The sequence below is a fragment of the Centroberyx gerrardi genome, chromosome 15 (assembly GCF_048128805.1).
Source record: "Centroberyx gerrardi isolate f3 chromosome 15, fCenGer3.hap1.cur.20231027, whole genome shotgun sequence".
Classification (NCBI taxonomy): domain Eukaryota; kingdom Metazoa; phylum Chordata; class Actinopteri; order Beryciformes; family Berycidae; genus Centroberyx; species Centroberyx gerrardi.
Genome location: NC_136011.1, coordinates 15,551,462 through 15,577,583, shown reverse-complemented (window position 1 = coordinate 15,577,583; position 26,122 = coordinate 15,551,462). Strand labels below are relative to the sequence as shown.

The window sequence follows — 26,122 nt, the reverse complement described above, 5'->3', positions numbered from 1 at the left end:
GTCTCGGTGCCCAGCGGTGTGGCTCTGCTGGTAAAGCCTTCACTGCCTGCCTGGCTGGATGACATCTGGGCTGGAGGAGCAGGATTACCTTTCTATATTTATGATGGTGGAGGGATTGTAGCACAGACCTGGGTCAAATGTATCTGCAAATAATTCATAGTGTTTGTTTTAACCTGACTGGACTGGACCGTACTAGACCGCTAGGTTTCCTGCATGAGGACAATTCAGATTGTAAGTTTAAGTATTCTGAATTTCAGTTGCTTTCCTTTCATTGTCTAAGCTTGTACTGTATTGTACTGTCCTATATGGCAAACCCTGACCCATCTGGCAGCATAAAACGAGGCAGCAGGTTGGTGCAGTGAGTAGGAAGACCGACCTTCACTCAGATAACCTGGCATCAATCTCTCGTGTCAGCAAGCATCCAACCTGATGAACGTCTCGTTGAGCAACACTGACACCGAATCCCTGCCAGCTCCAGAAGCGCTGCTGTACCACACCTGACCCTGACCTCTGACCTCCCTCTGGAGGGGGAAGTTCCCTACAGGAATCCAAAAATAAAACATTAAAACATCATTATAAAAAATATGGTACTTTACAAACATTATTTGACTGAGATCTGTGGGGGCTACATAGGCCCAGTCAGTAAAAACAGGCCACTGTTTTCACTCACTGTGATGTGCTTGGTAATTGAAAGAGAAGAGAGGATAGCACCTGAGAGAAATAGTATAACTGAGAGAAAGAGTGATGGTTACAATGAGGTGGAGAAATTGATTTGCAATGACATTTAACCTTATTTGCAGCGCTACACACCCATAGGATTCAATGAAGAGCCACCTTGCCAACTGGGGGAGAGGCCGGCCCACAACTCACTCAGCAGCACATCGGTGGCCGGTTAACCGACCAGAAAGCTTTCTTGTTGAAGGGTGTATGCCCTCCGATGCATAAATTCAATCTTGCAAGCAGAATATAAAATCTCTCTCAAATTGGTGTAAGGGTTGCAAAAATGAGCAAGAGCAGACATGCACACACACACACACACTCACACACACGCACGCTGAATCTGTCATGGGGTCCCGCTTCTTGTTTCACTGAGTGTGAAACACAATCAACAGCAGGAAGGAAAGGCAATTTCAGGCTTCAGCGGCGAGAACACTTGTCTGTTTTTCAGTGTCATTCTTGTTTAGGGTGGATGGAGAAGTCAGACACGGTGTGTGTGTGTGTGTGCATGCATGTGTGTTTGTGTGCATATACAGTATGTATGTGTATGTCTGGGTGCATACAGGTGTCTCAGTTCTGCTGATTTACACAATTTCCCATCTCTTTCCATCATTCTGCCCTGCCATTTATTGGAAGCACATGTTGCCAACACTATGCGTCAATACACTGTCAAATTATTTCACTGGAATAATCTTTCCAAGTGACACTTATTGCTACTCTTGCATAACACTGAGAGTGGGGGGGAGGCAGCAGGTTGGCCTAATGGTTAGAGAGACTGTCCTTCAACTGGAGCACCCAGGTTCAATCCCCAGTGTAAACCAGCATCCACCCTGCTGAAGTGTCATTGAGCAAGACACTGAATCCCTACTAGCTCCAGGTGAAGGGAAAGTGGAAAGACAATTTCCATGTGTAGATCCATAAAGTATCACATTATTAGTTGTGCTTTTTTCCATGTGGCTCCACAGTATTACTCTTTAACATCTTTTTTTTTTTTTTAACATCAAATGACTCTGATCTACCCAGTACACCAGGAATTAGAACGTCAGGCTGTATAAAGCACTATCTCCAACATACTGGTGTTACATCACACACAGACATCACGATATGGGCCAGAAGGACGCAGATGACATGGATATGAGCTTTAATACCCAGTGGCCCCGGTGGTCACTGCCTGGGTGTGTGTTTGAGTGGGAGAGAGAGAGAGAGAGAGAGAGAGAGAGAGAGCGCATATGTACGTGTATCTGTGTGAGAGATGTGTGTGTGCATGTATATGTATATGTTTGTGTTTTAGGTGTAGGGTTAAGTTAAGGTGAGGATAAGTTTAAGAGTTAGGCATTTAGCTTTTAGGGTTAGGTTTATAGTTAGGGGGTTTAGGAATGAATGTGTGTGTGTGTGTGTGTGTGTGTGTGTGTGTGTCCTGTAAGACTGAGATGTTTAATTGAGTTAGAGGATCCAGCTCCAATCCTGGATTAGAGCTCATCTCTCTCTGTTTATCTCCCAGTGGACTATCTGAGAGGCACCACAGGGGTTTGACCCAGTTAGACACATACATACACATACACACACACACACACACACACATACATGCCCTACCACACACGTAACACAACATAGCATCAACACAACATGATACTAGGACAAAATTATACATGACTGCAGCATATAATACTGTACAAACTGTGTGGGTACCACTGCTGTGAGGTGTGGACTCCTCGGTGATTGATTAATAGTTCTACTACCAGGTGTCTAGTCAGCGGGGGACTGTTAATGACTTTCGTTAGTGTGTGTGTGCATGTATGTGTGTGTGTGTGAGAGAGAGAGAGAATATGCGTGTGCGTCTCTGCGTCTCTGTGAATTCACTTGTTACCTCTGGACTCGGTGATGCATGGTCCTGTGAGATCTGCATTGCAGCAGCTGCGTCCGTCTCAAACCGTCTCCTCTTTCCCAATCGATACCTGGTCCAATAACCAATGATGCAGTTAGTAGACTGGCTAATGGGAGCAAGCATCATACTTCACTAGTGATCCATCTATTTTTACAAGGATCAAGTTGAATCATGCACTTCTGTAGGGAGCTCTAACACTATAACTTTAATACTGCTTGCATCACACAGTAAACTACAGAGAAAGGATGAAAGAGACTTTGTGTTTTCTAGTTACCATTGGCTAGCTGTGTCCCTTGTGTTCTTGCTTTGCTATTTTGTCCTCCTGAAAGTGAAGGTCAGAGAGCCTCGGGTTGATATTGCTGCAGTTCAGGCCTTGTTTTCTCTCTTTCCTTCCCCAAAGCCCAATGGATAAACACTTGAACTTTCGCCTCTCTGTGAATTCCCAATTGTGGCTGAAGTAAGTTTTAATGGTGTTGTGGTTTAATGTTTGGTGTCTACGTCAGCACCCAGGGTGGGCCTCACTAACGACATGAGCGTGCTCTTTTTGTATCTCTGTGTGTGTGTGTGTGTGTGTGTGTGTGTGTGTGTGTGTGTGTGGTAATATGATGAACTACGAAGATGAAATGATGTAGTCCTCCGGAGAGACCACTTGGAGCCACCAAGGCCTGGGCAAACAGAGAAAAAGGGGTTGGGTGGAGCATCACAAGTATGTTTTAGTTTTCAGCAAACACTCCTCCTCTCCCCAGGCAGAACGAGAGGAAACACGGTGAACTCGGCAAGAAGGGATTACGTTTTAGAAAGCCAGAACCGGAGAGGGACTTGGTAAATTTTTACGAAGAGCAGAGTTCAAGTGGCTGAATTCCACCAGCCATAAATGAAAACCATTTAAAATAATCCATAAACTATCGGTTCACTGCTCTGTGATTGAGGTTGATTGACCTCAAATCATCTCCAGATTTCCTCTGTTGGAATGGCCACGCCTGCTGAATGAGGACAGAAGACACAGTCAGAAAAACTAAAACCTCCCCTCGCTGCTTTCCATCCCTTGTTTCTGCATCCAGCCCCCAACCCCCATCCCTTGCAAATGCTAATCTCTTATGTAATAATGGTCCACACAGACACGCACGCACGCGCACACACACACACATGCTTTGAATTATTTCTCAGGCCCACACTTTAATAACACTTTGATATTTTTATAGCCTTCTACTATTAAACAGAGGGGCCCTGACTGACCCTGGGGTGTCTAAAATAACTGTCTACACTCGCTGTTCTCCAACTCCTCCGGGAGCAGCTCCTTGTCTTAGCTTTCTGATGGGAAAGCACAGGCTCTTTAGAGCGCACTGTGGACACATACACAAAATCACAGAGAGAAACAGAGCGAGAGAGAGAGAGAGAGAGACAGAGACAGAGAGAGAAAGAAAGAGAGAGGGAGTGATCAGAAGTGGTAAAAAAAAGATGGTAAAATGCAGTAGTTAGAAAGCAGGGGGGGTCAGGGGAAGGGGAAGGATGAAGAGAAAGTTGGAGAGACTCTAAAAACAGATGCTCCCCTGACTGGCCCTGTCTCCCCACATTAGTGCAGCGTCCCCTCTTTTTCTTTACCTCTTCCGTCATCCCTCTCTCCTCTGGCCTCTTCTCTACCTCTCACATACACTGTATCCTTAGATTCCTTACCTCTTTCTCTCAGCCTCTCTTTCAAACTCTTTCTCTCTCTCTCCTTTTTTGCTCAACCCATCCTGAATGTCTTTATCGAGTACCTTTTATCACCATCCATGGAATCCTGTCTCCAGTGGTGGCAATATGTGTGTATGTGTGTGTGGTCGTGTTTGTGTGTGTGTGTGTGTGTGTGTGTGTGTGTGAGGGTCGAGGCTGGCACCAGGCTTTAATTCTGACTTCAGAAATCTTCAGTCTGGTAATAACGACGGCATTTTACTGTTCATTCATTCACATTCAATTGAACATCATCATAAAATAACAATGTGATACCTCATTGATCCCTGTAGGGAAATTCTCTTTTCTCTCGCCCCCCTCCACAGGGAGGTCAAAGGTCAGGTTCAGCTACAGAGCAGACTCCCTGGTCTGTCTTGCTCAATGACACTTCAGCAGGACAGGGGCTTGAGCCTGGATCCTCCAGTCTCCCTACCCAATACGCCACCCTGCTGCCCAGTCATAAACACACACACACACACAAACACACACTCACGCATCTTTTTACTGTGACGTTAACAAAGTAACTGTACATGACTCATGATGCTGAGTTCGAGGACCCTGGAACGGCAACATTTACAGCTCCAGTCAGGACATGCTGCAGCATTAGCAGTGCTGAGGCTATAGCTGAACGTCTCTGTGTGTTTTCACACACATCTGCTGAGTGTCTGGAGACAGTCACGCTGTTTGCATCACCTCAGCCAACCATAACATTTCCACAGCTGCTGTTTTAAACTAAGACCCCTCGTTCTGTTTTCCATACAAACCGTGCATCTGTCTGAGTCTGCCTGTGTGTTCGCACGTCTCTCCTCATCATCCTGCAGTATCTCCAATCAGTCAACTTTTCAGAAAGTGAGAAAGCAACATTGCAATGCATTATCGATGCTTTGTCTTCAATTAGCTTGGTTTCAGGGTCAAGAGATATTTTCCGCATGTGAGAGACAGTGCTGTTGATGATAATAAAATAAATATATCATAATTGGAGATATATAGTTTCTGTAACACACCTATTATTTGTCTGTATGTAGTGTGAATGAGTATGGAGACACACACTAAAAACAAATACAGGCATGCATGTGTCTCAATCCTTACACACGCGTATGGCTTTGAAAAGGTGTAGAGATGATTTAGGAGGTGTGCTGTCTTGCTGTCATGTCCTTGCCCTGCTCTGATATTAGAAACCTGTTAGTAGCAGGCTCTCGCCTGCGTGGCATGCAGCAATAAGTCACCTGCCATCAACACGTCCCTGTCCAAGCTTCACTATATCCAGATCTTGGATGTACGTAAGCACACTACAGTACATCCTTTTACTGCATTCATAAACACGTAGAAACTCACATCCATGTGAACAACATCGTGCGACTGTGTGACACAAACACATTAAATGGATTCAATACAGCAATCAGGTCAAGGACAGATGAAAAGGTCTGAAGACGAATGCATTTGATCCGGGTTCAAACCTTTTAAAAGGTCAGTAAACTTTGAGCTGAATTCGCCGAGGTCACTGAGGCACAAAATGTTATTTTCCATGCAGTGCTGACGGCTAAGAACAGAAAAAGTGCAGTAATCTCATCATTACTGTATAAAAAAAACAAAACAACAACACAGGGATGGATCCTTTTCCTCCAGTCAAACATAAGCGATATGACAGCATGCTGCCCTCAGCCTTTGCTTGACTAAAATAACCATCTGCGCTATGCTCTCTGGGACATGCGCAATACAATTCACTGCCACTTATTGCTAATTACTCTACAATCACGGACACACACACAGACACTGACAGACACACACACATACATACTGCATGCACTAATCTGGGTCATTGAGCTTACTGTAAGATATAAGAGCACAGAACATTTTCATTTCATACAAGAACACACAGTAAAACATATGACGTAAACCACGTGTGTGTGTGTGTGTGTGTGTGTGTGTGCTTGTGCATGCGTGTGTACTTGTTGGTGAGTAATTGTGGCACCAGTGACATTTATGAACACACTATAAGGGAAAGGTCAGGGCTATTTATTTTTCAGTGTTTCTCCGCCATGTATGTGATCTGTGAACAAACATTTGCAGAAGAAGACTGCACCTTGGCGGCACGTATCCTATTTACCATGAATATGCATGAATGCACAATGTGTGCAGAATGTACAGGGGATGAGCAGATATGATAAGAAGGAAAGCTGGGACGACTATAAATGTTGCACAAGCTTCTTAGATTGGGATGCTGTACTTGGCCTACCAAAAAAACGAAAAAAGTACCAAAAAAATTAAAACAGAGACAGAATTATCTTCACAGTTTCTTTCTCAGTCACTCCAGTAATCCATGATGGGGTAATAAAATACAAAGAACTACCATAAATACACAGACCATGTGTGTAAATAGGCCTAAACATCTGTGTATCACATGTAGTAGTCTAGACTATGTAGTCTTAAATACAGCAATCAAGAGTGTTTGTGTGTGTGTGTGTGTGTGGTCACACATCGGTGTGAATTTGAACAGAGTGTAAGCTTAAACCTACTTAACCTTTGATATTCTGTCACAGAAAAAAAAAACCCTTCATACTTACTTAAAACACACTTGCAATATGTTTTAATGTTAATCTAAGGACAAAGACATAAGGGACCGTAAAGTAGTTGTCCTATGTCTTAACATTCTGCGTGTCCTAAGGGACTCTTAAAAACGTCTATGGCAGTTCCTTTCTAATTGCTATGACATTTACTCACTGCTTTTCCCATATCAATAATGTAGGATTATAATTACTCTCCTTTGAAGTAGCTGTTTGAATAATCCAGGGAGGATTGCTCTTGGCATCCCATTTTCAGCTCAGTAAGGAAAATGAGCCGTTGCAAAAAACGATGAATCCTGAATATAGAGGTTGAGGCTGAGAAGAGTGTTAAGCTACTGTAGGTAGTTAGTTCGCTTTAATCTCCTCTGGCTGCCTGGAAACGCTGCTCTGCTGTGACTACAGTGCTTACAGTGTGTTCACATCACAAGGAGGTAAGAGTAGGGACGATTTGGTATCACAAAGAAAAGACACTTAAAGGAAAAATCAAACCTCGGATACAATGTTATATCATTAATCTGTGATGTTCAATACATTCCAGGAGTTATTTTGTGATGAAGTGTTGTAATTTTCCCTGTGTACCCATTTTCCCTCAACCCCGTCTTCTTCTACTTCATTTAGTGATTTCCTACATTTCCCAGAATGACTTTCAACAACGGCCAGACAATGTGCCTGAACTTGTTGCATTCAGTTGTAGGTTACAGGTGTAGGTGGAGAGAGCAATAGCGATAGAGATAGTGAGAGTTTTTCCAGTCGAGAAAAAGTGAGTCGCGCCTCTTACTCTTAAACGCAACTTGTCTTGTGGATGCACTGCATTCTGGTCTATTGACCATCTCTGCTGCTTCTACGATGGATTTCTCCCTGTTATTGCTGAACGTCGGTGCAAAATGGTGAGACTAGAAAGAAGCCCTTGCTCTTTGATTCTGAGGAACAGACGCCAAAACCTGACGTTTACTGTTGATGTTTTAGATAATTGAAAAATGTTCTACTATCAAACTTGTAGCTGTGCTGGAAATATCTTGATGTGACGTCACATTGACTACATTTGGCCTGTTATCTGCAGGAATAAGAAACATACACCACCAAACCACAAAATGGACCCAGGAATGCAAGGCACATCGCCAATAGTTGTTTTTTTAGGGTGGATTTTTCCTTTAGTGAGTCAAACTTATTTGAGACTCAAAAAGAAAGTCCTACTTAATTATGTCTTGTCTCACATTAAAGGTTTTAAGTTTTATCTTCATATTGATATTAGGTAGCAAAATGGTTTGCAACATGAAATGTGTATTGCTGCAAATTGTAAAATGGAGATGGATGTGGACAAATTCTCTAGGTAAGAGAAATTAAGGTCCAATTCAAGACTTTTACTACCTGTAATTAAGAGTTGGAAGATGACGAGAATGCTTTTTCCAAGAAGGTGACTCATATTTACAACCCCCTTTTGACATAAATTCAACATTAGGTTAATCTAAAGCTGCCTTTTGTCCTTGGCCTCAGTATGTGGGGGTGTTTCATTTGAGAAGAGACAGACTGGAGGGTGGTAAGATAGAGTTCATGTGATTGTCTTCCTCTATGGTATATGAAACATTCAACCAAAACACATTGTGTAACCCTTATCTTAAAAAGGACATATTTTTCTCATTGGACATCAAGGAGGAGAAAAAAAAAATCTGATTTCCATGTACACAGTACGACCCTGCTGGGGTGACAGTTCATGAGCTCATCTTATTATTCCTAAAGTGGGGCTTTGTTTGGGTCAAGATAAGTCATGGGTACTAATGATATCCTTACCATACCCATGGGTCTGGGGGTTTGGATGAGGTCAGAGTTCAGCTCCAGTGCTACAGTCTGGAAGGAGGGATGAGCATATGGGACAATAATTAAAGTGCAGGAAAATGCATCGGGATAAGCACTAAAGGAAGATCAAAGTGGTGGCAGACGACTGAATAAATTATCTATGTGGTTATTTTTGTTGCACAGACACACTCCTAACGAGCAAGTGTAGAACGGCAGTATTAAATAATCATCTTCACTACACGGTTCATCCGACTGCATCTGACTGCTACAATAGCAAACTATTTCACAAAATTAGACTCCTGATGAAGCACAAACTGAGCTGTCATATTAGTTTACAAGACAGATCTTGACAACAAAGGGCTGGGAGGCTCTCCATCTACTGAGCAGACAGCAGTGTATGAACAGAGGGGCTGGAGCGGAGATGGAGCTGTTTTCTGCCCCAGTTCTCTGCTTCCCAGCCACAGATCCTGTTTGTAGACAAAGAACTCAATATTGTATGAGCCAGCAAGCGCAGATCAGAACTGGGATCTGAGGGAATGTGTTTCACGCTATGCTGCCCTCCTCGGATTTGACCATTATGGAATATGTAAATAAACTTCCCCAGAAGCCTGCGATGCTGGCCATGCAGCTCCAGGTTTTGAAGAGCACTAATTGGGTACAGGACAATGATGTCAGAGCGCTTGATGAATTTAAAGGGCCTGAAGAAGAATAATGGCATTGTTCAAAATCCCACATTGTTGTTTTGTTTGGTCAGAGTGGATGCATTTTGTGCGTCAATGTTTATTGAATAGCTACAATTCATCCACTTGGTAAATGAGGCATAAACAATTCAAGCACAAAAGTTGGACAAGCAACTTTTGTGCTTATGATGAAATAAAAGATAGGATTATAAGAAAAAAACAGTGGGTAGTAGTAATGTTGGCAGGTTCTTGTGAATGTTAAAAGCACTGAAAGAATAGGAGAACCAGTCAGTCCTCAGTGCTCTTTGATATTTCGGAGTCGTGTTCAGGCTGAGGGTCGGGGTTTGGTCAGGTGTCTAGAGAGGGATGAAGACCCTGAGGGGACAGAGCGTGTGTGAGTCATATGATCCAGGCTTCTGGCTCTCAGAGACAGCTGCAGACAGACAGACAGACCAAACTGGATTGGAAACAATGACTTCCACTATATCAATACTGCTGAGGCACAAGCGTGAGGAATTCTCTATCAATGTGTCTCATCTTGTTTTATAAAGTTGTTAACACCAAACAGTACTCTAATGCTCTGAGATGTTTCAGTTCAGTTGTTTCTCAGAGCCCCCCCTCTCGGACCCCCATGCCCCGTTCTCACGGTATCAGAGCTGCCGCTGGGGCATATGTGTACTTGACTAACACAGCATGCACAGTCTACAGAGGGGACACATATACTGTACTATAGTAGTCAAACGAGGAGAAGCAAACACGAGTATAGATATGAGAAAAGATGAAGTCAGGGAGTTTGGCTTGATCGCAGGCTTGTAGCTATATCATGTTGGAGCAATATAGGTCGAACTATGCACTGCTTTTACAATGCCATCATTGTCATAGTCAACATAACACATCATATCATTGGTCTTGCATGTAACAAAACCACTCCAAAACTTAGAGAAAAATATGTGGCTGTTCCCACTGTCCTCTCCCTCTCAGTGATTATGAAATAAACACATTCTTGCACAAACCTTACTGGCTGCCGAAGGCAAGGACTTTTTTTAGAATACACACTTGATCACACATGGTTGCATGCGAGCACACACAGCTGCGACAGTACACAAACACACACACACACACACACACACACACATACACTCAAACAGATGTAAATTCACTGTAAAAAAACACTAAGTTCAGCAGAAAATGTATGTAGGAACTCTGCTCTGCATATGCTGGAAGAGGGAAAGAGGAATAAATGAAAACTATAAACTACCAGGGAAGTATTTTGAGATGAAGGCAAAATAAGTAGTGCTCTATCCACAATCCCCAAGTCTAGAGAATATTCAACTTTTCATCTTTTGCAATCCGGCAAAAAAAACATATCTCCGCCCACCCCAGTTGCTGGCCTAATGAAGTAGAATTCAATGGAAACCCATTGGGGATAAGGAGGCTGCAGCCCATTTGCACGTTTCATTTCAGCTGGAAATCATATTAGAGTTGCGGGCTGCCGAAGCCTGAGATTGAAATGAACCACGGAGATGATTTAAAGGAGAAAGGGATTGAGAGAAGAAGGGCTGCGATGGGGAATGGGGGATGGAGCACATGGAGGTTGAATATGGTGGAGAAGGGTAGAGGAAACGACAGGAGATGAAGAGGCGAGGTTCTGTGAGAGGTTATCGGACGGAGAGGGATTAGGGAGAAGAAAAGGGGCTGAGGTGTGGTAGACAGTCTGGAGAGAGAGAGAGGGGGGCAACAGAGAGAGAGATGAGGTGGAGGAGAAACAGGGGGCAGAGGAGGAGGAGAGGTGGGGGTTATGTTCTTGGCAGTGGCGCAGGAAATAAATTGGTATGGTGTACGTAGAGGAAGAGAGGTCAGCTGGAGTTCAGCAGTGACTCTTCAACAGGGCTGGGAGACCTCCGGCTACACATCAAAGACACAAGGTGTGCTGCAGAGGCAGGGAGGCTGCAGGCTAAAGGGTCATAAACAGGTGAAGGCCTCTCTTAGTTTAAAAAATGAGAAAATAATTACCCCATGATATTAAATGTTTCTACCTTTATGCTTATTCAGATATTGTAGACCTCTGATTAAGTCACATTCATGATGCAAATATAATCCTGCACTACAAACACATCCATTTTAATAAGCAATTCAATCTGGTATTGAGTGAAGACAAGTGAAAACATTTTTTTTCCCAATTGTTTCAATTTAGTTTAACAATTTTCTTGAGTAATAGTGATTTGACTTATTCTGTCTTATTTCCAGATATTGTCACTTATCTCTAGAAAATAAAAATCTGAAACCATTAGAGAAAGGTGGAATTATCTCACCCCCATTGTCATAATTGTACTTGTTTTAAGCAAAATAAGATTTTAAGACTAAATATGAGACCAAATTGACTTTTTTGTAGTGTAATAGATTACAAACTGTCCATATATTTAGCATGATATATAGCTAGTCTATCACTCTTCTGTCAAGATGTTCAGATAACTCTATGTAAACCAGGATTGATTTTATACTGCAGCAGCTGGCTCACTTTGACTGACAGAGATTTTGCCCCTTTAGACCTCACGGTAATCAATCTATACAAACCTCTAACAAATTAGGTCATTCAGGCATTCATACAGCTCCTCTTTCATGGATGAATCAGACAGGTGGCAGTCTATTGTGAGGGGAAGTGAAGACCCCATATTGTGTTTCCAGGGATTATGAGGGGACAGGATATGGAGAGTGTGGGTGGGGAATCTCCCTACCTGAACGATGCAGCAGTTCAAAGGAGGATAGGCAAGGCGACTTGGTAGGCAATGGCAGCCGCTGGCACTTTCTGTCCTGTGCCAAGGTCAGATGGATAACTGCCTCCTCATAAGGTTTCTCCCTGGGCCTGCTGCTCACCTTTAGCCTCACTAGCTCCCCTATGCTTGTTGTTACGCAGGAAGAATTTTGAAAAGAAGGCTGGCCTGGTCAGTGGAACATTGTGGTGTAGTTGCCAAGACGCATTTAAAATCTCTCTATTTGAGGAGTTTCATTTCAGTATCCACTTATTACTCTCATTCATTGTTGATGTTTAAAAAAAAAGAGTGAATATCTAAAATATTACTATGAAGGAATTGATACAGTTTATAACTTCAGTAATATTGAATAGAGGTGTTGCAGAACTAAGCATTCTAGAACCCCAAGCGGCCATGTTGGAAGACCAGCTGCCTAGTCCAACTTGCTGCTGTCAACAAACACGATGGCCAACTTTTCTTGTGTGGTTGGGCAGTTCCAATAAGGCAGGAAACACGGCAGAGAAGAAATCATTCTATAGACTTACAAAAGAAGAAGAAAAAACAAGACAAAAGAAGACGTCAAGGAAGACAACAATAACATAAACTTGGGGGTAAAGAGTAAACAATAAATCATCATCTGCTGCTTTCGTTGTGTAGCAATGGAAAGAAGCATCACACATTTGCTTAGCCTAACTGCTGTTGATTTACAAAGCGTTACGGTTACGTAGCCTGCTAGCTAGCAAGATTGGTAACTTAGTTAAAGGCATTTAGCATGACTATAACGTTACGTAACGTTACTGAATTCTCTGAACGCAGCCTTGGCTAATAGCTACTTAAGAAAGGGCAAATTTTCCTACAGGAATAAATCAAGTTTCACAATGAAGTACTTTTTTTTTTCTGCGGCCCCACCATAAGTTCATTTCTGTTTAAATAACACTGACTGATTTACACAGTAGCTACACTATTAGAAAACAGCAAACCAGTATGTCATGGTGTCACACACAGAGACATGTCAGAAAACGTGCCAGAAGGGCACAGCTGTCACGGCTACGAGGTTTTAAACCTAGTGGCATCAATAAAGTATCACACTATTACTATTAATACCAACTGACACATCATACAAAACTGGCTAGGACGAGGTCGTCGGTCGTCGCAGTACCCCCTGTGCGGCCCCTGCCCTTCCTTCCCTGGTCCTAAACCTTGTCGTTGTGGATCAGCAGTCGAGCTCCGACGAGAGCAGAGAGTGTGTCCGCCCGCCCGCTCCGCTCCGGGTCCGCGCTGCCGGTGGCGGTAGCAAACGCACCCAGACTGAGCAGCAGATCAGACAGACTCAAGTCAGCTTGTAGCGAGTGCGGATCCGCGCACACTGCAAGCTGTTTCGGAGGGCTTTTGAGAACAGCAGACTGTAAGTGCAGAGAGCGGTGAATAGATTTTTTTGTTGTTAAAAAAAAAAAAGGAGAAGAGAAGAAGAAGTTGTTGGCTGAGAGGAAAAGCGACTGGATTCAAACACAACATAATTGTTGGGGGAATATTGCTGGACCGTGCTGGTTGTAAAGAACATCTTGTTTAAGGTGAGTATGCAGCTTTCAGCCAACAGTGATTTAACAGCATATAGTCTATTGCCAGTTATAATGATTTTATACACTACTGTACTTTTTTATCAATAGGCTAAAATAAACTCACTCTAGTACTTTTTGTTGAAGCTACATAGATGTTTCTTATCCGTTTTTTGTGTACTTAAACATAAAATCAGTGGATTCCCTTCGCACCAAGGTCTAATGTGCTGTAGTTTTAGCAAAATGATAAATGACTCAAGCGTGCATGACTTATATCACATTCAAAAGTTAATTTCTTCATCGGCCTGCACGGTCTTTATGGGGTTGATAGTGTTAAGTTAGAGGGTGTATGACTTAAGAGATTAATTGGTCCTTGATAGTTTGACTTGCCTGAGTGATTAATCACTTTGAGCATTAATTGGCGCTGCTTCTGGTTGAATGCAGTAGTGTTTCCACCAGTTAGCCAGTAGTTTGTACAGCATTCAGCTGTTTTTCCTCAGACTGTTTCTCTTGGGTCTGGAATGTGGTGTTGTGTGTGCGTGTGCGTGTGTGTGTGTGTGTGTGTGAGAGACAGAGAGTGTGAGTGAATAAGCATTGCTCTCTATCCAGCTGTTTCAGTGTGGGGTTTCGGCTCACCCTCACAACTGGTACACACACACACACACACACACACACACACACACACACACACACACACAAAGATACAGATACAGAACCATTCTTGCATACCCAGTGCTTTCTGACGGTCTGAGTCTTGCTATCTCCAGCTGCTTTTGTTTGTGTGATGAAGACAGAGGGAACAGAGAGGATGAAGGGAAATGTGATGAAAATTAAAGGTCAAAGAATGAGAGAGAGAGAGAGAGAGAGAGAGAATCTCTGGCACCGTTTGTTTTATGCTCTCAAGGCCTACTTTAATATATGGATTAGTTTTGAGTTGAACTGGAAACGCCAGTGGTCTGATTGGGGCATAAATAATCCCCACAGGAAAAGATATAAACGCTGAGGGAGAGGCGTGCCTAAGATCCTCGCCCTCTCTCTCTCTCATCTATGGAGAACACTCTCTGTGCAAATGATTGTTGGGTTGGACTTCATGTTTTCATATAGGGAACACATGCACACACACAAACACACCTAGAGAAACACACACAGACACATATTTAGTCCTAACTCTAAAGGTTCACCTTCATACTGTGTCCACATGCTCCTTATGTTCTGTACAGGCCGATGGCGTTATGTCACTGGTCCATAGTGTTAACCTGCTGCTCAGCCATCACGCCACCTCACTGGGCGACCCTATATCATCCTGTCCTGTCACCACAGAACAGCACAGCACAGGCAGGGGAGGAGAGGGATGAAGGAGGGAAGGGAAGGGAAGGAGGGGAGGAGAGGACGTAGCTCTAAGGGCTTGGGAAGAAGGTGGCAGGAGAAATACAGAGAAAGAGGGGGGAGGTGTTAACCAAGCTGTCAGGCCATCACTAGTAGAACAGCTAAAGAGGAGGGGAGGCGGGGGGGGGGGGGGGGGGGGGGGGTGCTGAGAGATCATCCTCATCACATGGCTCCTTCACACAGCAGACAGGCTGAGATGACCTGAGGGGGCGACGTGGGTGTGGGTGTGTGTGTGTGTGTGTGTGTGTGTGTGTGTGAGGCAGCCGAGCGAGAACATGACCAAAGTCACGGTCAATGTGCTTTTGATGGCACATAGAGTAAAGTCCTAAAACTGCTTTTTTTTTTTTTTGGCATCAGGCAGAAGCACTGTACTCCTTTTATACACTTTACTGAAAATCACAGCTTCTTTTGCTTTCCGCTTCCATGGTTGAGTAAACCACCGGACCATAGTCTCCATTCATGTCTGTATTGAGTTAGTAAATATGTGTGAGGCTAAACTAGAACATGGCTGGAGGCAGAATCACAGCCGATGCGCATCTGCCAGTACAGGCTCTGAAGACGGAGAGTACTGTAGGACAGAACATTAAAGACGCCCCGATGAAAAATGTAGCAGCAGCCTTTTGCAGCTTCATTTGTTCATTAGATAACCGTAATTACTTTGAAAATAACACATAAATATGCACATGTGGACACATCTGTGCACCCAGGCACACTCTTACATAATAACTAGAGGAATATCCCACATGAAGCATATCCCACATTAAACTGCCTGTGAGAGGGCAATCCCATCCACACCTGTGATGCTCATTTAGCAAAATGCCTTTTCAGCCATCTGGCATTTAAATGATGATGGAGAGTCATTTCGTTTAGCCACAATAATGATGATGTTGAGCGGTGGATAGAATTGCAAACATGCTAGGAGCATGTTGGTGCGTTTAATTCACCCTTGTGCATCATGATGTAACATATAGCCCCAAACCCTTACACAACAGAAGAAACTCCTCCTCACACTGCCCTTGTTAAAGCTGCAGTAGGTGACTTTGAAGGAAAACAGGACGAGTTAACCCCCCCCCCCCCCCCCCCCCCCCCCACACACACACACACACACACACACACACACACACACACACACTACCCACCCAGCCAGTGGCAATGAGCGCGCAGGTGATTGACAACTCACTGCGGCGCTCTTCTGCTCTAAAGTTTACCTCATTTGATCAGATGCCTGATTCTGAACCACAAAATTCAGCAAAGCAAATAGCAAAGCAATTGCGCTATCCATATGGCCAGGATTGTGATATATTATCTTACTTATTTATGTTCACCCAGCATGGGAATTACTTTTGCTGCACTACAGTCAACTTATAAAACCTACCTATAGCGGCTTTAAGCTGTTACTGTAGCAGAATATGGTGTATAATAAAGTGAAGCTTGGCTCTGCTTTCTAACATAATACTAACCCTGCATGCAAAAAGGCTTGTGTGTTTGTCTGTGTGTGTGTGTGTGTCTGTGTGTGTGTGTGTATGCACATTTGTCCATTGCAATTTGAGAGGCAGTATAGGACACTTAAATTCCACCGTGGGAATCAATGCACAGAGGAGCTGAGCAGATGTTTTCTTGGTTTCATCTTTCCTTTCCCTCTGTAATTCATGTCATGTGTTAGTTTCATGACAGACAAACAGATCTGCTTGGTGTAGAGCTGCCGCCTGGATCCAGCCTGGCTTTCTTATACGCATGGTGGGATAGTGACTTCCATTTATTTGGTGTTTTCCTGTATAATTCTTTATAAATATGGTTGGTGGGAGTAATTTTGGTTGTATGACCCGGGTTTGCTCTACTCGGCTGTGGTGTGTGTATGTAACCGTGTGTGTGTGTGTGTGTGTGTGTGTCTGTCATTGAGATTCCCATCAGAGTGTTTTTGCTGCCAGCCTGTTAAAACGGGGCAAGAGCGGGAGCACAGTAGGAGAGAGACAAGCTGTCAGTCAGGCTCAGCTTGTGCGCACACACACAGAGAAGCACACACACACACACACACACACACACACACACACACACACTTACCCTACCCTGTATTTGAAACTGAAATTAGTAGCTGCCTGTGTCTCCAGTGACCTTTCTTCCCCTCCTTTCAAAAGTCCTTTCTGGATTGGGAGTATAGCGGCGAGATCACTACTGGCTTTGTTTATGTTAATGTTGTTGGATTAAAGACATTTATCATTCTCAAAATAATTGGCTGAGATCATGATACAACAAATTATCAGTATGCAACTGCTAAAATTGAGCTTCAGATGTATTTTGGAGTTGTACATTGCAACATAGATCATTCCTCTCACAGAAAACACCTGGAGGCAGCAGAGGAGGGTTGACTGACAGGGTGAAGGAGGAGATGGTGCTCCTTTTATCTAATATTGATGTCCTCCAGTGATACGTTGTTAAAGCCTTTAGCATTTAGAATGCCATTAAACCCGCCATGTTACATGTCTGTGGACTTTCTATCCATGATAGGCAGGTGGAGGGAAGAATACTGGCTCCCTCTGCCACTGCCAGTGTTCAGTTGCCAATATCACATTAAATTGTTGTCTTCACATCCTCTTCACTAAGAAACAGGAGGGATTCAGTGTTCATTTGAGCATGGTACATCACAACATAAACCTCACATATTGCTCCAACACAGATTTGAAAAGATTACGCATTAAGGGTTTTTTGTTAGCCTGCCAGAGCAGAGCAGGTTTCCTTATTTACCAGCCCTATTTTTGCAGCTTTGAAGCAGGTGGATGACAAAAACACCAATCTTTCCTTGTATACAGTGGCATGCATGCATTAACATGTTCATCTTGCTACCTATATATAGCCTAATTCCAATTTGTTTGACTTTAATAGGAATTTGATTATGTACCCTATAACTTACTGCAGTGCATGTGCCTTAATGCTTATCCAGTGTTGATACAGGGAAAGATATCTTATTGGTTGATGTATTTAAGATACCAAAAGAAAATATAAATGAACCGTAATGATCGTTTGAACATCTGATTTTTCACTCTGTGTTAAGTTACAATCTGTCAAGAAACAACATGAACTTGATGATTTTTCACATCAGTACTGACAGAAATGTCATAACTGCATATCAACAAGGCAAATGATGTGTCTCCTGAAATAGATTAATTTCGGGTGTCATGGCTACAGGTAAATGAAACAGCCATACAAAATGTATCCATTTTATGTTTTATCCTACAGTTCAAGCAATTAACCTACTCTAACAGCAAAATTACAACACAGATCTAATTAGGGTAGCAGATGTAAACTCATATAACTTTATGCAGCAAACACAATTAACCTGTCCCAGCTGTCATTTTCTCATTTGGCAAATAGTTCAATCATTCAAACAGTTCATAGTTCAATCAATCTCCTTATATGAAACAGTCAGACAGAAATGTGCTTTACGTTGTCAGAAATTAGTCTTCATATTTGTCTATTTCAGCAGTAGAATTATTTCAGTTGTTAGGGCTTTACTGTCTCTGTTTCATTGATTGATAACTGACCAATTATTCAAGATGAGAACATTGTTTCCGTAACTGAGTAATGGACTATAATTATTGTGACAATGAAATTACAGATTCTAGGACCATGACAGCTTAATCATAGGCCCAACTCAACTCCAGCAAAACTATTATGACAATTAAATTCTGAAATATATATTCAAGGACACATTGAGAGTTTTCCCAGTTGTCAAGTTAAACTCCATAATCTAGAACTGTGGGTTATCGATAGGCCCAGTCCAGGCCCAGCATAGTTAAAAAAACAAATCTAACGTTCACTGAATTGAATAAAAATACTAAATGTTAATCAACTGCCCAAACTACATTTGGGGGGAAAAAAACAAGTTGGGGCAACTCTCAGCACTGCTAGTTGCCTGAAAAGTTGTCCTGTTCCTTTAAGACAGACGGTATGAGATGTTTTACAGTGTTGTGCTGGTTGAGTCATCATGAGCCATAGATCTGTTGGGGTGGTTTGGTTTCAGAAAGCATCGATTTGATTAACAATGGGTGGGTGGCAGATGGGTTAAATGGATTATGTATTCGGATGCATATAAAATGCATCAGAAAATCCGAGCCTAATACGTCATCAACCTTTTGCAAATCCTCTCTATTGAATTCATCCATTTTTGAATTAATTATTTGTTCTCTGAAACCATTGAACTTGGCCTTGAATCAGTGCAAATTAGCACCTTTTTGTATTTCTTCCCCTGTATGCCTGACATGAAAGCAAAGTCAAATCATTGAATCTCACACACACATTGCCATTTCTGTCTAGGCTATTCAGACTCCCACATCATGCAGCCTCTCCAATTACTCGTAGAATAGCATTTCATTACGTGATTGATCGCAGTAGAGGCCATCACTTGTGTACTGATTATAATTCCTAGGTTTGTGCTGCAAAATCAAACTCTAAATTGAGTAATCTCTGCCACAAAGAGAGAAGTAAAAATAAAGAGAAAACATGGACAGAAGAGGAAATTGTGTCAAAGAGATTTGGTGAGATGTAAGCTAAAAGATGATGAAAGCAAGGTTGGCTTTGATGATTGTGAAGCTCTCCTGACAGCCACATGATGGGATTTTCAATTCTCCAATAAACCTACTTATGTCAAGTCATGAATATGTGCAGGCGAGGGCGGCTTATCCATCAAACCAGCGAGTCAGGTCAGGTCTGCAGGGGGGAAAAGCATGTAGGCTGCAGTCTTTTTGTAAGTTAAGGGTGGGTGCAGGCAGTGATTTTGACTTTATCCCCCACGTTCAGGCAATCGAGGTTGAGAGAATATCAAGTGTGCTTGGGTGTGGGTAATTATTGCCAACTAGTCAAGAGGAATACGGAGCTGAAGGAGAGGCTAGTTCCCTCTCTACTATTTAGCCCCAAGGTGTGGCTTTATAACTGAGGTAGACCGTACAGCGTGTGTCCTGTCATCGTCAAGTTGTCCTCAAACCTTAGCCTGTCATTACCTCCTCTGACTACTACACTTAGACTTAAACACAAGCCTAAACTGACCCATGAACTTGCAGGCTGCCTGTCTATTATCCCGCCTGCGCAGAACGTTTTGCAGTGCAAAAAATCAAAATGTGTTTTTTGTGTAAGTGGATTGCAGGTCAATTAGATTGCTGTTGGAATCTGATAGCAGAGATGGCAGGCAGAGATGTGCTCTGAAAGCCTTTACAGTCTGTAAGCGGAGACAGAATCAATGTGGAGCGGAGTAAGTCTATGTATAATGGACATTAGTGGGCAGAGTCCTGGCACAGATCACATTAGTGCCCAGAGTGCTGAAGTCTGCCAACTGCTCCAAACATCCATTAACAGGTCAGTCAGACTGTATTTGTTCAACATTCATGTATTTGTACAAAGACTATCATTGAAGCCGCAAAGATACAGACACTTCTAGTACTTGCTCAATTTGCATTTTGCTTTCTGTTTACTTACGTTAACATGACACAAATCAGAGTTATGTAAGATGTCAAGTAGATAGATATCAACCTTGGCAGTGCACAGACCTGTAAGTTATCTGGTGTGAGTGATTCCAGCTCCATCATTACACATAGAAACAATTAATATTCATCTATCCATCCATCTGCAGACAGCCCTTCTCTCTCTCTCTGTCTCTCTCTCTCTGAGGAGAAGGTAAAGTGGCCTCATATGTCACATAGTGTCACTTCACTGCTGTCAGGAGGTTGATGTATGAGGGCCAAGATGGTCAGTGCTGAAACAGCAGACCACACACACACTAGCATACACACACACACGTGCACACACATGCACACAAAAACACTCGAGATTGATGGATGGCACAAGTATTAGGTCCAGGAACTAGGCTCATTGCCTGGTAGCAGATGAATGGTTTTAGGGGGCAGAAGACTGTTGCCCCAGGCGGGCCTGCAGAAGCCCTGCAGCTCAGACAATTAGACAAGAGAGACGCTCATGTTATCATAATATTGCTCTTTTGGGAAAATATGGCTAAAAATCTTTTTTTAGCAAAGAAAACAATTCTTGCCTTTTTGAACTGTTCCGAAGAGAGAGGTAGAGAGACGTGCTCGAGAAAATGAAAACATTTTTCTACGCCTAGTTGGAAATGGAAAAATAAATTCTCTGGCAATTTACTTGACTAACAATGCCCTGCTTTCTTACAAGTGTCAAAGCCGTTGATTGAGCTGTTTGTTGATTTGCCTCTATTGGAAACCTGATTTGTGCTACTGAGGGAGGCAAAACATGAATTATTGATCCAGTATAAAGGCTCTGTCAATGGCCCATAGTGTGGTTTAGCATATTCCCTCACTGTGAAATTGAGGTTTTGCAGTGGAGCTTCTCAAATATATTTGTGTCTTCATCATAGATGGTGAGCCTGACACAAAACCGTTTTTCCTCCTCTTCCTCTGCTACACCTAGCCCAGCAGGCTCGATACAGTGAATGTTTCAGCAAGGTACAGTGCAACACCACCGAGGTAATAACATAAGCAAGGATCTGTTGACACCCAGTTGTTTGGACATGTGTCTGATTTATAGATTAGATTTCCTCCGCTCTCTTGGCCGGACACTGGCAGGCCCTGTGTGTTTGTGCTCGGCACCGACGGACTGAAGCCAACTCGGAGGATGCGTCTGCCAGATGACCCCTCGGCAGAGTGCGCACCCTACGGCAGCGCCCTTCCCCCTTCCTGCATCAGCTGACTCTTAAGGCCCTGACACACCAGGCCGACGGTCGGCCGTCGGGCAATATCGGGCCCGATGTAAGCGTAAGCTTACATACGTAAGCGTAAGCGTATGTAAGCGTATGTAAGCGTCGGTGTCCCTAGTTTTTGCGGTGTGTCCCGCACCGTCGGCACTAGTCGGACCCTGTCGGCGTCTTTTCGGCCGATTGAGCATGTTGAATCGGCGTCGGAGCCGTCGGTGAGAGAGATCACTCTGATTGGTAGTTCATGTTTTGCCTCTGGATGATTGGACTGATAAATTCCTTCAACATGTGCAACTGAACAGGAAAGAGCAGAGCGAAATTTTTAAAATCGGAGATTTCATTTATCTCCAGCTCTCGACACAGGTTCGGGAAAGCCCCTTGAGCCTGTCGCTGGAGTAACGTTATTCATGATTTCACCCATTTAGTGCGGTTTCTCCTTATTTTTCGCCTCCGCCTCTTCCTTTCTTCTTCCACAACCAAAAGATCAAGGGCTGACAACGCCAGTGCCATTTGCAACTTCTTATCAGACATAAGGTATGGAGAGTTATTTCCCCTCACGCAGGCGCAGAACGTACGTGCTAGTTGGCCGTCGGGTGTAGTCTTTGCGGTGTGTTCAAGTGCAACTTTTTGGACCAGACGCAGGCGACGTGAGGCGACGCAACAGTCGGCCTTCGTCGCCGCTGGTCCTTTGAAGTCGGTTTGGTGTCAGGGCCTTTACAGCTTGGGTTAACTGTGGACCGGCTTGTCTCGTGGAAGCAGAGAGGAGAGAAAGAGGGGGTGGGGAGTAAAGTTTGGACCATGAGAAAGGGTTTAGATTGTAGCTTCTCTCTCTCTTTCTTTCTCTCTGTATAATTGGAAGGTAAAGTCAATGTCACATTCAGTATAGACTTTCCTACTTTATACAGCATACTGTTCTGGCTTCCCAATATGTCACAGGATTTTGGGATATATTCCCGCGAGGACAATTCAACCACAAATATAGTTTTGATGTTTTGAACATCACAGAGATCAAGTAGAACTTAATTTCCCATCGCACTTGATGAATCCATCTCTCCCTCTCCTTGACGTCCGATGTATATCTATTAAACAAGCAATCGTTTTTTTCAAATCATAATGGTCTCAATCAGGTATAAAACACACCATATCCATAGTAAATCTACTCTCGTGTACGTATCTAACGTTAGCAACCTGGACGATAGATGGAAGTTTTGTTTCATCCCAGTATGTATCAACAGAGAACTTCTGGGATGGCTGCCAAAGCTGTAATTTTGTGTCCTACAGTACACAAATGTGTGACTTGTCTGTACCTACGGCAGATTGTGGAAAATCACACAATACTTACTGTATTTGTTTATGATGCGGAACGCAGAACATTTAAGGGGACAGAGCTTATATTGTGTCATTTGATGATATGAAAATGTACTTTCTTGGCACCAGTTTGTAGTCACACTAGCATAGCTAGCAGCTGTATACCGGATGTGGATTTTAGCAAGACCTCCGCTTTACCTCCCTACATTTGTGGATATACAGTATAATATCTGTAGGAACTGTGGGATTGATCCTTCTCTTTTAATTGCTGACAGATGTTGTCTCCTCTCACTGCCCTTCTCTCTCTCTCTCTCTTTCCCTCCCTCTCTCTCCCACACACACACACACACACACACACACACACACACACACACACACGTGTTGGGCCCTGATGTTCCCAGAATTCTGTCGGGAGCCTCTGGGATGCCGTCCCAGCCACGGTCATGGTAACATAACTCCCACCACCCTCTTGTCCAAGCCAGCCCTCATCCCTCAGTGGTCCCATCACACGTGAATCCGCAGTCCTCGGCTGGCCTGGATGCTGTCCTGGGTTTATGAAACTTTTTGGCAGATTTCAAATATAGCTGCAATTTATGAAGTGATGCCATACACTGGTTGCACCCCTGTTGTCCAAATGTCAAATATATTGAATGTAGCAGAGATCCGTCAGACTAAATTGGAAAAGCTGGTTTCAGTGGGACTGCACAGTGCTGGCTGGGCTCAGACTGTGACAGAGCTGTATCACTGTTGTCTGCCTTTGTGTCCTGGTGCCTTTGTCTGGTCTGCATTATCCTGGAGAGGATTGGTTATGGAGGATTGTGCCCATCTGCTGAGTGAGATTTCTTGGAAGAGAAAGAGACGGTATGGATAGAAAGAAGAAGCGGATGGGGGGGGAGTGTGTGTGCTCGTCTTGTGTTTAATCAGCAGAAAAGTGAAATCAAGTCCTTAGAGTGAGGCGTGTGTATGTGTGCGTGCGTGTGTATGTGTGTGTAACTGTGTGTGTGTGTGTGCACGCGTATCTTTGAAATTGCTGTATTGAACAGTGAGTCTAGTGTCACTCTTGCCCTTGCACGCGTCCTCAAGCCTCCCTCAGCTTCCCGCTATGATTTCAAATTCAAAAGACGCATTGTCCAAACAAGCCTTTGATATTCATATTATTAACAGGCTTGATCAGCGTAGAGCTCACTGTGCTTGGGGTCTTGGCGTCCCCCCCCCCCCCCCCCCCCCCCCCCTTTCCCCAGACTGAGAGTAGACAGAAGTAGGTCAAAGTTTAATAGAGCGTCCTGTCTGAACAGGAGGATTGGAGAGGGGAGGGGGGGGGGGGGGTTAAAGGGCGTCCTTGGTACCAAGACCCTTCTTCCCACAACAGGGCCAGCCAGGGCAACCCAGGCCTCCCCGTGTTGCACCAAAACAAATGAAGAGTTTCCAAAGCACTACAGTAGATATCCATTTATAGTAAAATCTTGCTACTTGAAATGTATCACTCCTTATTCCAAACACACAGACGAGCTCATCCTGAAAATATCTTTATCTAGTTGAAAAAAGGCATTCAGGTAAGTAAAAAGGTAAAACATAACACATAATTGGTTTACCAATCACATCAGCAATCATTTTGTCAGAGTAGATGTCATATTTGTGAAATGAAATCTTGTTTTGGATTGAAACAATTCACATCTAACTCCCTGTTGCGTTGTGAGATGATTCAATCAGCGGTTGTGTGCTGTAATATTCAGTAAATCCGTGTAATAAACCCATTCTGTTGTGCCTGGCTCTGTCTGCCCTGCAGTGGAAAACATACCACTACAGATTAGGCTGTTTGGGTGGGTGGGTATCTTGGTGAGAGGAGGGTTTGGGGCAAGGAGAGGTCAGACTGGCCCGACGGGGGCAGGAGGGGGTGCTGGCTGGGCGTGGGTGATGTGGGCGATGGGTGTTGGGGGTGGAGGGGTCCCGACTGGAACTAGGCCATCGCTGTCTGGGAATCTGACCAGGCGTACTGAATGGGCGGAGGGGGGGGTGTCTTGGTCCTTAGAGTTAAAACCATCAGTGTGGATTTATCTATTATTATCCAAAGAGTTGCTGAGTTTGGTGTACACAGAGAGCGGTGTTCACGGTCGTTAGATCCACTTGTAGATATCCGTAAACACAAACGTCTGGCATCCTGAGACGATCCTGCAGAGCATCAGAAATATTAATAGTTGTTGTCAGCGGAGTTGTGTTCATTTCCGTTGCTTTTCTTGCTGGCCCGGTGCGCTCGCGTTATGTAAGAGAGCTTTCAAAATATCAGATGTTATTGTTGATGTGCGGGTGAAGTAAAGAGGGAAGAAAGGACTCGGATTGTCTGCGAGCGTCTTCATGATTAAGCCATAAATTACATAATAGCTCATCTGTTGTAGCTCAAATTGCCATCCATTGTCGTCAGACCGAGGCTCGTTGCGGTGTTCAGTTTTTAAATGTAGCTCTAGTGTGCTGTCAAAGATCAAATAGATGGATGGGATGGGGGAACGGAGAGGAACGGATGAAATGAGGGCAGTGTCGTCCTCTCTCATTTACTATGCAGTGCTGGGAAGGGATTAGCCTCACTTACATAACACCGTCTCCCCTCCTCTCTCTCCCCCCCCCCCCCCTCAAGTAGCCCACCTCCCTGGACCCCCACCAAACCCCCACCGCACCCCTCCACCCCCCCTTATGAGATGACAAGATTGGCGTTGGCCTGTTTGTTATTCAAATATTGCAGATATTCTCGTTGGTTCCTCTCAGGAACGACACTTCTGAGACTCGCTGACAGCTGAGAGGAGGAGGCAAAAACCCTGAGAGACAGAAGACAGAAGGAGAGGGAGAATGGGGATGGAGAGAGGGAGCATGGGGAAGGGAGGTGAGAGGAGAGGAGAGAGAGGGAGGGAGGGAGACAAACAGGCGGATACAGGGGGTGGAAGGAGGGAAAATGGACCCGGGTAGAGGAAAAAGAAAGGAGCAAGTAAAAACTGTTGGGAAAGAAAGCTAAAGGTCTACAGAGAAAGAGAGGGAAGAGGAAATGGGAGAAAAAAGGGGGGATGGGATGAGCGT

The 26,122-nt window shown here is 43.8% G+C and overlaps 1 protein-coding gene across 1 annotated transcript in view; it reads left to right on the top strand.

Annotated features, from left to right (window-relative positions):
- The first annotated feature begins 13,571 nt into the window (after positions 1 to 13,571).
- LOC139918736 (leucine zipper putative tumor suppressor 2 homolog) overlaps positions 13,572 to 26,122 on the top strand; it is a 40,457-nt gene continuing 27,906 nt past the window's right edge. Inside the window, exon 1 of the mRNA XM_078288905.1 lies at positions 13,572 to 13,671. The gene's annotated coding sequence lies outside the window, so the exon portion shown is untranslated. The remainder of the gene's footprint in view (positions 13,672 to 26,122) is intronic.